General features: G+C 39.8%; 1 protein-coding gene across 8 annotated transcripts in view; it reads left to right on the top strand.

Moving 5' to 3' along the window:
- Nucleotides 1-18,690, top strand: part of MECOM (MDS1 and EVI1 complex locus) — a 541,324-nt gene that overhangs the window by 69,567 nt on the left and 453,067 nt on the right. Inside the window, exon 2 of one of the 8 annotated variants that reach the window (XM_081829252.1) lies at nt 3,629-3,752. The exons of the other annotated variants lie outside the window; for them this stretch is intronic. The gene's annotated coding sequence lies outside the window, so the exon portion shown is untranslated. The remainder of the gene's footprint in view (nt 1-3,628; nt 3,753-18,690) is intronic. 8 annotated transcript variants of the gene reach the window in all.

The raw sequence follows: 18,690 nt of genomic DNA, 5'->3' as shown, positions 1-18,690 counted from the left end.
GGGAGAGGGAGAAGCAGACTCCCTGCTGAGCCGGAAGCCTGACATGGGGCTTGATCCCAGAACCCTGGGATCATGACCTGAACCGAAGGCAGACACTTAACCAACTGAGCCACCCAGGCGCCCCTATATCCGATGTTTTATACATATATATATAAAATAAGTTCTTTATATAAACACATATACTACGTTTTATGTATCTGTACATAGATACATTCTATGATGTGCGTGTACATAAATACATATTATGTATATGTATCCATCATGCATATAATGAAGCATATGTATATATATTTATGTATAATGTGTATGTCTATATAATGTGAGCGAGAGAGGCTGGGTACAAGGATGAGTAATACTTCACCCTTGCCTTCTAAACAGGAGCCTTCATTTTCACTCCTAGGTGAGTCTGATCCTGATATAACAAGGTATGATGGGTGCTCTACTGGAGTTAGCTCAGAAAGTGGTAGGAGCAAGGGCAGAAGGAATTAAACTAAGGAGGTAATGTGGAGGTGTAGGGAAAAGATCCACATGATAGTGTTAGTCAGCAGACCCCATAAATTCTATGCTTAGGAACATTATGAGATACTTACATTTTAAAATTATAGTGAAATTTCCCAATAGTAGATTTCTAGAATTAGTGTACATGTAATTGTGGAAAATTTGTGAAAAAAACCAGCTGTTTGGTTTTAAGAACCCTGGCTGAGATGGAGGGTGTGCCAAGGAATTCTAAGACATGGGCTTTTAATCCAGATGAATAGATAAGACTATTATAAATGCAGCAACTAGAGAAATTTAACTTCTTCATTCTATGGGGTAAATGGTGAGAAGTCTGGAATTTCAGGGCAAAAAGAAGCTAGTGTGTTTGGATGAAGTGACCTGTTAAGATCAGACCCAGACAGGTCCTGGAGAAGGACTTAGGGGAACCAGAGAAGACAGGGAGAGGGTCACCCCAGAGGGGAGCAGAGAGCCTGGGAGGAGAGGATGGACATCACGGAGCGGGGCAGCGTGGGTGGGAGGAGGGAGCAGATTTAGGGGAAAGTGCAAGGAAGATAATGTTAGCCACATAGGCTGCGGTTGACCGATGGATGAAATGTGAAAGCCAGAAAGGAAGGTCTTCTGGACCTGAGGCGGCCTCATGGGTCATTAGGAGTTGTGGACAACCCAGTACCGAAGCCCAGATTTTTGCTGGTGAGCTAGCACGTTTCTGTGAAGAGCAGGCACCCTGGAATTTTTTATCCTGTGTTTTGTTTGGGTTTCTAGTGGAGTGTTTGGGAGTTATTTGGGTTCATTTCTGGCTGGGTGACTCTGAAGTTTGCATTGTGAAGGATGAGGAGTAAGAATGATTGAAAGGTAACTGCCAGTTGATAGTAGAACAAAAGGGTGTGAGTCAAAGTCCCTCAGCTTTCTGTTCTCCTTCTGGAAGTGTAAACAGCCACATCGCTTTAGTTGCTTGGTTTCTAGAAAATGAAGGTGGAATGGGCAGAGACCAAGAGAAACAACAGCATTGGTTTTGCAAGAGGGTTTGTTGTGGAAAATTATTCTCTATACTGTTGTTATGGGTCATCTGCTAAGACATTGAAAGTACATGTTTTCAATGGAATTTTCCTTTTAGGAAAGAATTTTATCATATTGTTGCTGGACAGCATGTTATTTGACCCATGGTTTTGAATCTTTGTACGAAGGAACCTTACATATTATAACAGGTTCCTCTTTTATTTTATTTGTTTTTAGTATGAGATCATCTTCTCAAATCCACGCATTGTTGTTGGTTCATTCAAGTGAAATAGGCGATTAGCACTGGTTAATGGCTATATGTCATAATAGTGTGACGTCGCAGAAAGTGTGTAGGCTTTGGACTTAGCCAAATGAGGCCACTTGCTGTTCCCTGTTTTATAAACAAGTGGATGTATAACATGGCACAGAAAACCTAAGGAGAAATGAACCTTTGGTGGCATTTGCTAAGCAGTGCTTCTGATTTTTTCTGCCCACTTTTTGCCTCAGACCGTTGACTGAGCAATCGTTCAGGGCATTTGTCAGTCCACAACCTGCAAAATATCTGCAGGAGGTTGCTCTTGGTTTTATGAAGCCAACATTTCCTTGAGTTAGAGAGTGATGAAGCCTACATTAGAAGCTGGAGTAATATAAGGTTTACTACGTGGTTAATTTAAGCATAGTTACATATAACAAAGTAATAAATGATGGACTGAGTGATTCTGTTATTCATTTCCAGATTCTCCCTGCTAATCCATGAGAGGACCGAGAGGGTTGCCACAGTTCTGGTGGGGTCCAGAGTGTTATCATTCTTAGTGAAATAGCATCCCATGTCATTCTTGGCTTCTGCTATTCCGTACGAGGATGTTGGCATCCTTGTACTGGACCATTTTGTTAGCATACAACTCCCCATGTGTGCTGAGGTATTTGCTCAATTTCACGTTGGTTAGGGTATCTTTATCAACCGTAAAGCAGATCATTTTCTCTAATAAGTTCGGCAAAAGTTCTGCTATGAGATGTTGTCCTTGCTTGTATTCTGCATTATGCTGTGCTGTGGGGGTGGCAGGGATGCATTGTTTTCCCATCTTTAGTAGAACTAGTAACTTCCAGGGGCACCTGGGTGGCTCAGTGAGTTAAGCTTGGGCCTTTGGCTCAGGTCATGATCTCAGGGTCCTGGGATCGAGCCCCACATCGGACTCCCTGCTCAGCGGGGAGTCTGCTGCTCCCTCCTCCTCCTCTCTCTCTCTCTTTCTTTCTCTCTCTCTCAAATAAATAAATAAAATCTTAAAAAAAAAAAAAAGAAATAGTAACTTCCCGATTTAGTGTCTTAGCTAAAAACTGATTCCATGTTGGGCAGACATATAAGCATCTTCTTACTTCTGGCTTAAAGCTATTAAATATTCTTTGTTGCTGCAGCAGCTCGATGATGTGAATGTGCAGCTTATTTCATGTCCACTGTGAAGTGGCTGCGTGTGGCCTTTCGAAAGCCCAGTTTTTCCTTATGCAACAGGGAAATCCCTAGAAGCACAACTGCTGAATTGTGCAGAAGATCCCACGAAATAATGCATGTGAACGGACCTAACACAATGCCTGACATACAGCAGACTGAAAAAATAATCCATCCCTCAGATGTACAAGACAGGCCTGAATCTCAAAGAAAAAGATCCTTGCTAACTTATTCTGACTCTTCATTTCTCATCTTCTGAACAAATTGTTCTCTGAAACCCACCCAGGGAAGGACATTCTGCATGAGCCATCCCTCCGTGGGAGCAGATTGTGCTAGGTATGCTCACTCATTGGCAAGAATGCTATGACTCATTGCAATGGAGAGCAGATAACCCGAAATATTTGTTGTTGTTGTTGCTGTTGTTAAACCTATTTTCGCTTTCTCATTCATCTTGGTATTTACCCCACTGCCTAAAACAGGCTTCCCAGACTTCCTACCCACCCCCCCCCTTTTTTTTTTAAATCAAACTAATAGATTTTCTCCTAGAAATGTGGCATGGTAGAAAGATAAATTGGTAAAAACTGATGCCTGCTTAGAGGCTTTTTCGGCCTTTGTTTATATAAATAGGAGACAAAACCAAACTCTGCATGAGTTTGTTCTTATTCCATTGTTTATCTGCCTCTGGTCTAGGTATAGAATCAAATGCAAAGTGTGGAGATGAACAGTTCTGAGTTTAAAGACACTGAGAAGAGATAGTGGTGAATTAAAGAGAAGGTCAAGAGGAAATGTCCAGATTTTAAACAACCAGGGGCTTGTAAGTAGGCTACATTTGTGTCTTTCGTGGCAAAACTGTTGCAGTGATTTCAAGGGTAGTCATGGGAAACAGCCTTAGAAACCTTAATTTTTCTTCAGAAACTGTATGTTAAAACAGAGATGTTAAAGGTAGGTAGATAGATGGATAAATTAAGCAAAGAGATGGATAGATAGATTTTTTTTTTTTTTTTGTACATGCATCAGAATTGCAGCACAGTGATAAAGGTGGGAAATAATTTGGTTTGACTAATGCAAGACAGGCCAGGTTAAGCCCAGAGTTCACTACACTGACTTGCTCTTGGGCAATAAATCAGTGAAGGCTGGTAGTGGAGAGAGTGGGGAATAGTGCCATATTACATGACATAAGATAGAATCATAAAATGCTAGAGCTGAGGGACCATTAGAGAATGTTTTTTTCCCATCCATATCATTTTATGAATGAGGGAACAGAGGCCCTGAGAGGTAACACAGACTTCCCAGTGACCGGTAAAGCTGAAGGTGGAATCTAGGCTAGCATGGTAACTTCTTGGTCTCTAGAGAAGTCTGGAGATATGAGATGGCCAAATTTGGCCTATTGCCTGTCAATGAGATTTTAGGTCACTTCTTACAGATAAGACTCGTAGTGCCGTTCATCTTTCTAGCTCTCATGTGGCAAAGAAAGCCCTGTGTCTTTGTGGGAAGCTGACAGCCTAGGGTAACATCCAGGGCTTTCTCCTCCGTCCTAATTTAATATTGAGTAAAAGAGAAAATAGTCAACAAGTTAATAATACGGAGTCTATTTTTTCCCCCCCATACTTGGAGATTTTGGAGGAAAACCAGGGAGGGCCATTTGTATTGGCAATTTCAAATGCTACCACACGGCCATTTGACTAGAGTTTACGTTCTGAATTTTCATAGCTGAGAGCACAAGATAGGGCATACCTAAAAATCTAGGTATGGAGCCGTTGTACTTTTCCCCCCTCTAATTGGGCGTTGTGGTTCTTAAAAGAAAGAAAAAAGAACTCATGCATTTGATTTACCTAAAAGATGCCAAAATTTACTTTTCTGTAGAACATGTACTGTACTTTAATACTCTGGGAGTCCAGGGTTTTAAAATTAAAAGGAAAAAAAAACGTATCATGTATAAATATCAAAGAATACCTTCTTTCACTCCTTCCTTGCTTGCCAATGTGCCCTTTTATGAGATAGGGTCATTTGTCATGTGGGAAAGCAGGATTAATTAACTGTGGAAAATGTACCTAATATGGAAACTGTGAGTTCTAAAATGTTTCCACATAAAATACAGGAAAAGAAGTATAGATGAGCCTAGAAATCAGTGTGACTTTTTTTTTCTACAGAGAGCTTAAAAAAAAAAATCTCTCCATCACACAAATCAAACAGCCTATTATACACACAGTCTTCCCATATGTCTGACACAGAAACAGCGAGGAATGTGCTTCATTTCCACATAAATTGTGTGGTTTTGAAATTCAGTTCTCTTCACCCCTGAACTCTGGTGAACATGTCACTTACGTGCCTAACAAGATGGCAGAACTTTTAATGGGAGGAATCATGAAAGGGGAGAGTCACATAATTTTGTAGCTCATGAAAGAATGAAAACAAAACAAAATAAAAATCTCCCGCAAAATCTCTATGGAAAAATGGGAAAAAACCAAAAAAACAAAAAACAAACATTCCAAAAGGAATTGCCAAAGAAAGGTACATAAGGCACTGCAGCCTTGGGGAAGTCGTTATCTATGAGCCCGCAAGCTGCTCTATGTTTTTATGTTGCTATTTACTCTGCTCTCTGATAAAATGATTGCTTATGTTGAAAACTGCAATATTATATGGAAGATACAGCAACGACTTCAAAGATGAAAGATTCTCAGCATGTTTGGGTGTCTTTATTAATTTTATTTTGCCAAATACAAATAAAGAATCTTTTCTGTTCATTTATATCTATTAATTTATAATTTTTTTCTGGTTTCTGCAACTGCAGTAAGGTTGGGAGAGCAACAGTTTTGAGTTGTTATGCCATTTAAATTAACAGATTAATTTGGAAATGCATGGAGCTTATTACTTATCCCTGGCTATTTCCCGAGCTAGAACTTTAAGACCAGCATTTAATTTTGGCTACTGGGATTCATTTAAATGTGATATTTTTCCCTGGTAGGTGAAAAAGAGGCTTTGTAAAAAAATAGAAAAGTGCATTTTTCAAAGAGAGAGGACAAGGAGATGGACCGGGAAGGCTTTGTTCCATGAAGCAGAAGGCTATGATGGTATGCGTGTAGTTCTTTGCAACCAGATTGATACAGCCTGCGAGTGGCATTAGAAGCTAGATCTGTTGTCCTTATATTTTCCTCCTCAATGTTTCATAGGCTCTGGAGTTGGGTCTTTGTGGGTTTCCAGCACAGGATATTAAAAAGTTAAAAATGAGATGCAACAAATATTTGGATGTCTTCCCTTCTCTCTTTTTGTTCTGCAAGGTGTCAGGTAACTGGTGTGACTGATTTTCTCAACCTCATCGCACTGATTGGTTGTTTGAATTGACCAATTCAACAGGTGATTGTGTGTGGATGGGTGTCTGTGTGTGGGTTCACACGTGATAACAAGCCACCATCTCTTGGGCAGAATCCATGCCACATATAATAATGCCAAAATAATGTCAAAAAAATCTGTACTACACTTTTCCCAGTCATACTGTTCGAGGTAAGAGAAGTGATTATCAGAAAGATGGGGGCAATTCCAGGTTTTTGGTAAATATTGTTGAGTTAAAACACAGGATGGTCATTCCTCTGCTCTAGGAAATATTGGACAAAGTAGTGTTAAGTGCCTGGCAAAAAAAATAGATAATAAATATTGGTCTCAGGCTGTGGAATGCCGACTCCACCTTTTACTGGTTGTGCAACTTTGGGCAATTAATGATCTATGCAGTTTCCATATTTGTAAAGGAGGGGAAAATAATTGCACTTGTGTTATAAGGTTATTGTGCAAGTTAAATGAGTTAATACATATAAGGTGCTTAGACCAAGAACAAGCATATAGTCTTCAGTAAATGCTGTTGATCACAACCACTGCTTTGATTTCTTCTGCTCTTACCACAGCAAAACACAACTGCTGGTGCCTAATAAGTGAGAAGCTGTTTTTAAAACCCAGGGTGCGGAGAGTGTTGTCAGCTGGTAATGCTTTAAGCACTGACCTAACTGAGTACTTCCATTTAATGTAACTGGTCAGATTGAGCTTTGGTGTGATGTAGACATAGAGATCTAGTAAAACAGATAAACAAATGGAACTCAGCCTCCTGTGTGGTTAAGAGAAGAATCTAAATTGAAATGGTATGTTCTTTGGGGATGTTACAAGGCCAATGCTTTTTTGGAGATCTGGTGAAACACAAGTAGAATTGAAAAATGGTAAATTAAAACTTTCTTGCAAATGTGCTCTTCTTCAAGTCAGGTTTTATTAGCCTGAGCCTTACTAATATCAGTGTCCACCTATTCCTTAAGGAGGGTTGTGAAAATTAATCCTGGTAAAGAGTTTCCAGAGGTACAATAGCCATGCAAAATAGTATTGTTATTTACATTACATTGCAAATCTGTGCCCAAGACTGTAAATAAATTATGCTAACCAGATGGAAAACTAGTTTTTGGCGTTGGATGCTTAAAATATAAGAGCATGAGAAAAATAAAAGGAGAAATTCAAATACACAGTTTGGTTTATAATGTCAAAATTTAAAAAAATAAATAGTATATTTATAAATATTATAAATATTTATAAATATATATTTATATTTATAAAATTCCATGGTTTTCATAACGCCTTCCCCCTGGGGATCAAATATTCGCACTCCTACTTTACTTGCAGAGAAATGGATAGAGCAATATATTTTTAAGACTGCTTACTGATTTTTTTTGAAATCAAAACATAAAAAACATAGGAATTGAAGTACTTATTCTGTGTGGGACTATTGGTTTTACTTAAACATTTTCTCTTTGGAAACACCATGGTGCATTGCTCATTGTACATATCCTTGCATAGAAATATAATAGGGAGAAGGAGGACAAAAAAAGTTTGAATTAGTGTGGGTTTGAGTACAAGGATACAAAACCACCTGAGAATGTTCTTAACATTTGTTTCTGTTTAGGAGAATTAAAAAAAATGATATTCCTAAACTGCACTCAACACATGTATTGAATATCAACCATTCATTTTTCTAAGTACTGACCATGTACCAGAAACTATTTTAGGTGTTGTGGATTCATTAATGAACAAAGCAGAGAAAACTTCCTGTTCTTATGAAGTCTCACTCTCAAAAAGGGTTGGGTAGGGATGATATTCAAAATAGTTAACCTCTAGAGCCTAGGCACCAAACCAGTCAGACAGGACACTGGCAGGTGTAGCTTTACAGGTGACTGTAGGTCTGATGATAACACCTGGCTCTCAGCCCTGATGTTAGGGACCCTGCGGGGGCTGGGGGTGGGGGGCGGGGAAGGGGTTGGGAAGGGAAACTAAGATGAATATATATGTCTCTTGCCTTCAAGAAGCTTATGGTTTAATAAAGGAAATGAACCATGTATACATATAAGTAAAATATAAAATAGAACTTCAACAAAATTTATTTTTATGGAATTATTTTCTGTGGAGTTTTGGAGAAATTAAATGCTAGCCTTATATTTTATCATCATCTGCTTCCATCCTTGAGTTTTCAACATTGTTCCATTACCTACTCCATTCCCATGCATTAAACTTCAGGGGTAATGACATCAATCTCTGGGATAATAGAACCATACATTTGGTAATGATTCAGTATTTGGCCTCCAGGCAGGTAAAGACACAAACTATAGAAGACAGATGGCCATTGCTCCCATTTTTAAAAGACTTCTAAGACTTCTAACCCATAACCTCTATTGGACATCTCTTCTAATATTTAATAACATTCTTGTATTTATTACTGTCAAGAAGATTTTAAAAAAAATTTTGGGTCCATTTCCCCCATTTCATCTTATTTGATAATCTATGGAAATGAGGATAACCAGTCAGCATCATGCTCGTAAGATCCTTTCACACTTGGTTCTTTATCCCTTCCTGGGGGTGAAAAAGCTAGAATTTCTTTTGTCTTTTCCTCTTAGAATCTATTTTTCATTCTGTTAGTGCTTCTTACAGTTGTTCATTTCACTTCATTTTCATTCTTTAAAATGTAAATGCAGGGCTATGTGGAGTACTTCACATGGCTCTCAGCATTACTGGCTTTAAGAGAAAGAGTGACTTCTTAGTTGCTGAATGTTTTGCCAGTTGTTAAATCCCACTTCCTTTAGAAACAGACAGCAGTTTACCAGTAGCATATGCAAATTCAACGGGAAGTGTGCTCAAGTCCCCAGACTTCATCCTTTTGAGCCTTCTTAGGCTTTCTCTAAACTTCCCTTCATTTTCTTCAATCTGACTCAATTAAACTTCATCTTCTTTCTCAAAAACCAACTCTGCAATTTTTTGTAATTTATTCTGAAGTTTATTGTTGTCTTTCAATGTTAGCTTTGCTTTCTAGAATGAGAGTATCTCCTATGTCTTTTTTTTTAGCAACCAGTAACAAAACTTGCTTATGGGCTTGGGAGCCTCACTAATATTATATTAAAGATATTAAATTATATTAAGGTGAATATGATTTAACTTACTGACCTGCTAAGCATGAATTCATAGAGTAAATGCATCTATATCTAGAAAAGTTGGGTTCGAGGTAGTCAGAATTTGGCCAATTCTAATGACCCGAAAGTAACCATAACTGATCAATTTTTAAACAATTAGGCTACGGTAACATATTTGTCAAAAAATTTGATTTTTAAAATATTTGCTAATCTTAGATATTATCAAGCCATAATTATGGACCTTAATTCTCAGTTTGTGCATCTTTAGAAGGAATAAATAGAGGAGATGGGGCTGATATGTACTGATCTAGGATGTGTGTGGAGATCTGAAATATGATGGTCAATTTGAGAGACAGAGAGAGGGAGAGAACATGTGTCAGTTGTTGGTTATTTGGATTTCAAGTTTTGGGGAGTAGAATGTGTAAGTGCAATGAGCTTAGTTTATGGAATTATGTGTGTGTTCTATTCCTGCATGTTCTGCAGTAGAATTATTATTGATTGCTTTATGTAGAAACAGAAGGTGAGAAATACTTTCTTGAAGGGCAGGCACAAAAAGAGTATTACTACTCCTACTACATTGATTATTTGATAGACTGATTGATTGATTGATTGATTCATCCATTCATTCAAGCTACTCAAGGCATGCCAGTACTTTATACTAGTACATGCTAGCACTTTATAAACATAATCTTTTAATCTTCCACTTTGTGATTAAAGAAACTGAGGCTCAATGAGATTAAGATAATTTCCCAAGGTTGCTTGTTAGCAAGCAGAGCTGGTTCATTTCCAAGCTTGTGTGTATACTTTTCTCTGTGCCAAGCAACCTTTCTTTTGTTCATTTGTTCTTTCGCTGCATGTGTGTGTATCTGTAAATTATTTGTATTTCTTTTTATTTAAGTTTAGGGACGTGTGATATTTAATTTGTCATACATACCAGGTGAGTAAAATGACACCCCAAATAGATGTGCTGCAACTGACAAATCATAAAGAAAATCCCAAGTGTTTAAATCACGAATGACAAGCCACAATAGGAGGAAGGCTCTAGAAAGGAACTTGCCTCCTTCTGGCTGCTGCCTCTGATACAGCTGGTTGAATGATGACTGGGTTTCACTGAAAGCTTCTCCATGATGGCGGGAATTTTGAGCCACAGGAGAAAGGATGAACCATCAGGGACTCGGGCTGGGTGATGCAGAGGCAAAGGAGGGGGAGAGTCGTCCCAGGGTGTGGGCTCCTGTGAAGCCCAGAATGTTGTCTGTGGATGCTCAGCACTCTGTAAGGATACATAGTGCACGGTTTTATAGGATAACACTAAACTAGAAATGGCAGTTTTTTCTTTCAGGCTTCCATCCTTGAAAGCTTCCTTCCATTTCCCATTTCCCCCTGACTCTCCTCCACATTCATATTTCTGTTCTCCCCCTTTCACTGTTTTTTCCTGTCTTTCTCCCGTTTACATTTTTGGACCTTAATTCATATTGCCTTCTTCTTTTTGGTTTTGATTTTGTTTTATCTCTTCTTTTTTTCTTCCCCCAACACTTCCCTGCTTGCCCCTCCCCCCTTTCTCCCATTTCTTCTGCCCTTGCTCCCAGTTGATATTCCCTGCAAAGAGCTGTCTGGGTCTCTTGACCTCACAAGAAGCTCTCTGACGAAACGCTTAAGAAAAACAAGGTATTATGTATTATCCTACACATTCTGCAATCGCCCTAGCAATTTAGTAACTACAGTCCAATTTAAACCAGGCCTCAAGGCAACAAAAATTGCACCAAATGCCAACTAATTTACCAAACTTAGAGAAGGAATATTTGGGAGTCTCTTGCCTTCAAGCCATCTGATTCATATTATTGACTCATTTAGAAAACAGAAAGTGAACAGAGACAAGTTTTTAAGGAGTTTGGTTTCATGCAAATGACTTGCAATTGCAGCCCATTATTTTTATACCACGACTTCATTAGTCATATCCCTGTCAGACCTGTGACCAGTGTCAAATGTTTTCAAAAAGCACACCAGGACAAGCATGGAACTCATCAGCCCATGTCAAAGGTCGCTCTCATTAAGGAGTCAAATGAAAACTTTCAGTGTCCCTAACACATCGCATAGCTCTCCCTGGTGCTCCCACCCCCACTCCTGAAACCCAGGGCCTGCTAAGCACCTCCAGCTCCCCAGACATTCAAATGAGATCAAGATGACAGGGCAAGAAAATGAATAGGGTTCTTACTCGGCTGGACTTCATAATCTGGTACTGATTGAAACAACCAGAAAGCTGTTTGCCAGGTCTTACAGCACCATTTCCTGAGGTTAAACATAACATATCGAAATGAAGCAATTAGGGAGTTCTCTAAAACAGAAGTCTTCAGTAATTAAAAAGGAAAAAAAAAGGCAGAAAGAAAGAAAGAAAGAAGAAAAGAAAGACGATCAGAGGAGGTGCTGGTTAGCTCCATTAGGTAGGGTTTGATATGGAGGCAGTTTGCTTTTTTTTGCCACCTGGGAGGTCAACTTTTGATTGTGGAAACAGTAGGTAAAAAGAAGTTATCTATACCAGTGCTGTGAGATGAATTTTTAAGGAATTTGAGGCCCAGAGATAGGAAGACTAAAACTGTCTTTCCTCAGACTCAGTTTCAGAATATGAGAAGAACAGTGACTTGGTGCTGCTTTTGTGTTTTGTTTTGAATCGTTCCTGCTTTTCTGAAGAACTGTCCACCAAAGGAGCATAGCCACTGTGCTGTCTTGCTACGTGAGATTTCCAAAGGGGTCTCTGGGCGGTGGGCTCCCCTCCCCCTCTTCAGAATTGTCTTCATGCTACACTGGTGTTGGATTTGGGTTCCCGGAAGCCTTAAAGCATGGATTACATCCTGCGCCGCCATGTTTGGCTGGCTACAGTAGCTTTAACATTGACAAACAGGCATTTGCAACATCACATGGGGTGAATGTCACAGAAGTCTCTAGTTGTCACTATGACATTTTGCAAAATCAAAACAACAAAACAAAACACAATTTAACAATAGGAAATGTCAAAATGTGATGACTCTATATTGATTTCTAGAGAACACACAATCTGCTCTTAAATTTAGAAGTCATTTGGGACAACTTGATCTAATTCTGTGGTAATATCTATGACTTTCACTATGCTTACTTACTCACTAACTTAATTAATTACTCACACTTGAATGAGAGTCTCTCCTGGCCTCCGCGAACTGCCTTTTCAGGAAAATAGGTGCCATGCAAAAGCATTTCACCTCCTACTTGCTTTCCAAAATCTTGGTTATAAATCTTCTTGGGCCCACCTTCGATTAGTTTGATGCTGGGGTACTTCTAGGGTAACTGGAGATGAACATTTTATTTCATGTGTTTATTTGTAGATATTTGATATTTAGATACCTTCAGGGTGAGCTAAAGGAAAAAGGAGCATGGTTGTGAGTGGTCTATCCCTGGATTTTGTGATGTGACGGCAGCAGTCTTATGTTTGCAACTCAAATAAAAATATACACGTCCCAAACCGGAAGCGTGGTTTTAAGCCACCACATTGACTCTGAAGTCCATTCATCAATTTATGTGCCACAGAGTGTAAGCACAGATTTCTGCTAATAAAGTGGCAAGCCTCCCACATTGAGGATAGTGCCAGACACTGCCTATAAAACGGGATTCTGATGCTCGACTCCAGTTTAATATCCTTGTGGGTCACTTGCGAGTCTGTTAAGTTGCTCACTGTGGGCTCCGTGCCCAGGGCTTGGCAGAGAGGGACACTTGGAATTAATAATCGGGGCCTGGGGATTTTTGTGGAAGCCCCTGTGGGGTTGCAGAAGATGGATATAAAAGGTGGGATGGGATGGCTCTGTTGTGTAAACACGCACTCAGATTTTGGGTGGCATTGCTGTCCATGCCTGTCCAGCCCAATCTTTGCCTCCTTCTCTCCAGGCTGCTCTTTGCAGACCAGCTGATTTGGGACTTAACTGAACCTTACCTGTGGATAGCGGTGGAATATCATGTAGAGTCAAAGGATCCCTAACATTTTTATCTGGGCCCCGCCAGGAAGAATGTACGGGCTTGCTTTCACTCCCGAAGGGCTGCTTTGTGCTTTCTTGTCTCTCTGGGAAGTTCACAATAATGGCTTACTCTTTGGGGTCTGGGGCTCAGCCCTTCACCTGTGGCCTGTGGGTTTCCCAACGGTGAAGCGTCGAAGCATCTTACCCTTGCTGTGAGTCTGTGATCGGTGCCCTTGGCCTCGGGGCTCCCTCTCACCGCGTCAGGAAGCAGGAGGGCTGGAGAGATAGCGCTGGAGCTTTCTTTCACGGCCCCGGCTCCCAAACTCTAATCACCTTCTGCTGTGGGAAAGAGATGAGATGAGGCCTAAAAACAGATCATTGTCCGCCTCCTAGATTAATGCAGAGAAAGCGGTATTGTCTGTTGAATGGATAAATCTTCCTGCTGTCACTCAAAACCTAAATTCAACGCTACTTCATTTCTAAGAGGCTTATCTTCCTTGAATAGACCCTTGCAGCTCAAGTAAGAGGCGATGTAATGAAGCGTGTTTTTTTCTTAAGTGAGAAACCTGCTGCAGAGAGGAGAGGAGGCTGTGCAGCTGTTCTGAAGGGGCTCGGCAGACTCTCGAGAGACTTGCCATTTATCTGGTCTTGCGGGACATCAAATGAGAGAAGATCAAGTTCAAAATCTGCCAGAGCAGCTCCAAAGGCCTTCTTCATCTGTTAATTAAATAATGGTTATTAACATACAATGTTGTGCAGCTGGGACTCGGCTCCGACATTTCAGGAAAAAGATGGTGCAAGCTTTCAACACTTCCCCTTCAGTCCGGGTTTAGTAGGAGGCAAACATCTTGGGAAACAGCAATGGTTTTACCCAAATCTGAAAGTTAATATTGAGGCGGTAATATGGGGTCAAAGGAAAACACAACCAGACAGGTGGGTGTCAGGCAGATGGGCGCTGGGATCGTTGAAGAGACCATTGAGATCTTTGTACCCTTTTGTGTGCGCTTGTAATTAATTCAGCGGTCCCCACAATGTGGGTTCACTGACTTCTTCTGGAAAGTTAAATACATGCAACACACACATACAATTACTCTAAATAATTGCTTATTTACTTTGGTCCAACTCAGGCTACCCTATTACGCTGAAGTTTAATTTGAACTTTGGAATACATGTCAAGATTTTCATCGCTGCAATAAATTTTACTGGATAAGGGTAATTTTAGCAGCATTTCATCATCCACAGGCTTGAGTTTGTGTGTACAGGTTACAAAATTACATTTAAATAATGTCTTGCTTTAGTAGCCTGTGTGTAATTAAAAGGCACCACTTTAAGCTTAGAGCTACAAAAAGAAGGCCATATCCCTCCAGAAAAAAAAGTGGTGTGGAAAGGTGTGAAAGCCTAAAAAAATTACCGTGCTCCATGGTAATTTCCTTAAGTATCTTGAGTCATATCACTGCAGTAGTTCTGATGAGTTTTTAATTTCTGTTGGGTAACTGAGCTTCAGGAAAATATTGATAGTAAAATAATTTAAAAAGCCTGTATTTTGTGATTTCCAGTTCATATCGTATACTTTTCGGTTTCTTAAAAGCAATTATTTTATACTTGTTAGTAAGCAAGTCTTGTAATTTAGACCGCCCTTAATTTATGGCAGTTAATTGTCTAAGCCCTTGATATTGATGACAACAAAAGCAACATTAGAAAACAATAATCCTCCTTTCTTTGTACCAAGCCTCAGCTTTGATTATTCTCCCTCACACTGCAACTTTGACTATTCATCCTCATTTGACTAAGAAATGCATATCTATTTGTTGACTGATAATCCCCAACACTGAATTTAGTCATTCACTTTGACTTTTTCTGCAACTAAAACTATCATTTAGGTGGTAAACAACAGGTCCTATTACCTGCCATGAGGTTGACTTCTCCTGTCTTCTCTAAGGCCTCTGTAGACATAACAAGCTGAGAAATTTCCAGAAGATGTACAACAGAATGGGGAAGAAGTGAAAAGTACACGGAAAATACACAAATTAGTCTGCATGTTGCTGAGAGTTGCAGAGATTTCAAAGAAGATCCCGGATTCATACACTGAACCCCAGGTTGCCTTCTGGGAGCTTCTAAGCACTGTCTCAGGGTTCTTTCATTCATAGGACCTAAGGCTTTGGGGTTGGTCTTTTGTGAACCCTCAGCCCACCTGTCTGCATTTCATTGAAGGTGAGCCATGGAAAAGCCAACTTTGTGGAGTCTTTCTTAGCTAGTGGTCACGTAGATTCACTTCATGACGGGCTGAAGGGAAGAGAGTTAGTTGGACGGCTGGTGTAAATCTATTTTTACTAATAGAAAAGCATCTTGCAGCACATGGTTTATTCGTGGAGTAAAATTGTCTTTTTACCCAAAAAGCAGCACATTATCTGTTTCTCAGTGCTAGGAGTCTAATGAGATTATAGCTTTTGGAGTACTTACTATGTACTGGGCTACTGTACTACGCTTTTTCTCTACATTGACTCATTTTAGCCTCCCAATAAGTCTATGAAATAAATTACCATTATTTTCCTCCTATCTTGTTAACAGATGAGGAACCCGAGGCAGAGAAATATTAATTAGCTTGCTTAGAGGCACACGGCTGAGAAGTGGTAGAACCAGAATTCAAACCCACAAAATCTGGCTCCAGAGTTCATGCTTTTAACCCTACACGAAAGAGTGACTAAAGAAGCTTTAGGAAGTGAAGAAGTTGAGACCCTTAGTACTTCTATCTTGACCAGGCTAATGCTGTGTCTGCACATGTTCAAACTGGTTATTCGATATTATGTTAACTCCAAATCCCCAACCTTGTGGATGGCATTTATCACTCTTCGTGTTGTGTGTGTGTGTGTGTGTGTTAGATGCAACTCTAGGAAAACTGACAGTGGTTCCTGAGCATGGACCATGGGTGAAATACCTAACCTTTCTGAGTTTCAGTAAAGTAAATAACTGCATACCCACCTGTCATACCGAGAAATGCATTTTAAATGTCTACCACAGTGCTTGAAACAGAGTATACCCTACGTATTGGAGGTGATGCAGAGGGTCGAGGTTTAACCAGATAGTTAAGTAATTAATGCTTTGCCATTAAAGAATTTGTTGTTTGTTATAGGACATCATAAAGTTGAGGAAGGCCATGTTTAATCGTGAAGTATGCATAACCTCCCTTACTCCGACCGAGTGAAAATTCAAATACGTTTTTTTGATATGCCGTGCTGTACCAAGACTGCTCTGGGACCTGGGGTGCATTTCATCTTGAACCATGAATTGCAAAGATTTTTATTGTCTTCTGTCACAAACACAGCGTCCTTTTATTGTGGTTTTGGATGTGTTAAATATGTTTTTATGGCCCCCTATGTCTATTGTGCCTAGCATACTGTTGGTACTTAATAAACGCTAAATAATAATAATATATGTGCATATGAGATTTGTGGAAAGCAATGACATACTGTTTTAGGGATCTGAGATTGTTCTTCTGGTGCCCGGGAAAACATACAGATGAGCATATTACTGGGAATAGATTAGAAGGAGCCATCAATAGCGATGTCATCTCCCTAAAATATGATGTGGTTCTGTCAGCACAAATCATAAAGCCCATCTCCTTCCTTACATCACAGCCGAAGTCTAATGTAGAAAGTCGAATTTCTGGGTTAATAGAAACGGGTACACAGGCACCTTAGAATTCTGCAAATTAACAAATGATGCTGTCTTTTCTTGCACATCAGTAAATGTGTACAATTTACAGGGAAATGCCAGGGTGAGCTGGCTCGTTTCTTTTTAGCTCTTTAGGGACCCTATCTAAGGAGGTTTGGTGGGTATTCTGTTTTATTCCCCCGGACGAAGATATTCCCAGATACCATCTTTCCAAGGACTGTTTCCCCCTTAACCAATATCTTTGTCAGTAAGGAGACACCTGCATCCTCACACTTCCACCAGGCTGAACTATACACCACTTCACCAGATCCCTTCCTTTTCGAGCTGGATGTAGCCCAGAATATCAGCTCTCCACGTTGTGCCAAAAATCCTTCCAAGTCCAGTGCAGAGGTGTTTGTGTAAGATAAAAACGGGACAATGTGGCATCCCAGACGGCTCATCTGTTTACGTGTGTCATTTGGCTCTGCCCTGATATTAGCTCATTAGCAAAGAAGGCAGGAAGAAGTGTAATCAAGACTTTGTGATTCATCACGTCTGTTCCCCTTTTGAGTACAATGTTGGTTTTCTCTGCCAGTCCTCCAATAGTCTGTTTTTTTTTTTCCTTCAGTCTCTCAGGGAAGAGTTTAAGTATATTCAATATATTCCTCCTCCCCGCACCCCCTCCCTGCCCCGAGGACATACCTTCCCTGCTGAAAGACGGATGGGTTAGATTTAGAAAGCGAGTCACTGCTTTTAGTTGTTCTTTTAAAAAAATATATATATTTTTTGCTTTCAGGAAACATATTTTGATGGAGCCAATATTAAGGTGAAGCTTTCTGCTGGGCTGTGAGAACGAGGGTCTTTAGTGTTTTTTATGTTCAAAGGTTCTTTTTGAGAGGCTTTTGCGAGGACATAAATTGTGGGTAGCAACAGGTATATTTTTCCCTTAGTACAAAGGCCAAGTGTAAGTTTTTCGCAAGTTAAAAAGGATCTGTTCTTTTATTTTTGACCTTGATTTTTTCGCAATATTCTGCATTGCCCCTGCTTCGGCTGTATTATTCCCTGACCCATCCAATTACCATTTCTATCAGCGCTTCGGAAAGATTATGCTTTTTGGGTGTTCTGTAGATGTCTTTCCAGTGGCTTCACTTGATGAATGTGACAAGTTTTGTGTTTTCTCCCTCCCTTCATTGAATTGAAAAGTTTTTTTGATAAATACAGGCCAATAAGTGCCCAAAGGCAGTGTTTCAATGGCTGCTAAGTCTTTCAAGGTTAGGACTTAACCTCCGTTCTCCCTAATTCAACTCCAACCTTCAGTCTGAAGCCAATCAAGAATATCAGATGATACTTAAACAATGAAGGACTTCTGATATTCAGGTACTGCCTCTGTTCAATAGGATTGCAAATTCTTTGTGTGAAGAAAGTCGGTTTTGCTCTAAAGTACTGTCACAAAAAGTGAAATTACCATTTGCTTGGAATGATGCCATTCATCATTGTCAGAACACTAAGCATTGTAAGTAGCTAGGCCTCTCCAAATTAATGCCTTGTTTTGCATTGGCTAAATTTCCCAAATCCTCCAGGATGGGTCATACAAAACTCATCTCACCGTTTTAATTTATCAATCCAGTATGAGGTCCGTGAAAGGGAGCTTCATTCAGTCTTAGCCTTTTTATTTACAGTCTAATTCTAAAAGAAA

Source organism: Leptonychotes weddellii, chromosome 1 (genome assembly GCF_054177405.1).
Source record: "Leptonychotes weddellii isolate Sample4059 chromosome 1, ASM5417740v2, whole genome shotgun sequence".
NCBI lineage: Eukaryota > Metazoa > Chordata > Mammalia > Carnivora > Phocidae > Leptonychotes > Leptonychotes weddellii.
This window is presented reverse-complemented; position numbering and strand designations above follow the sequence as displayed.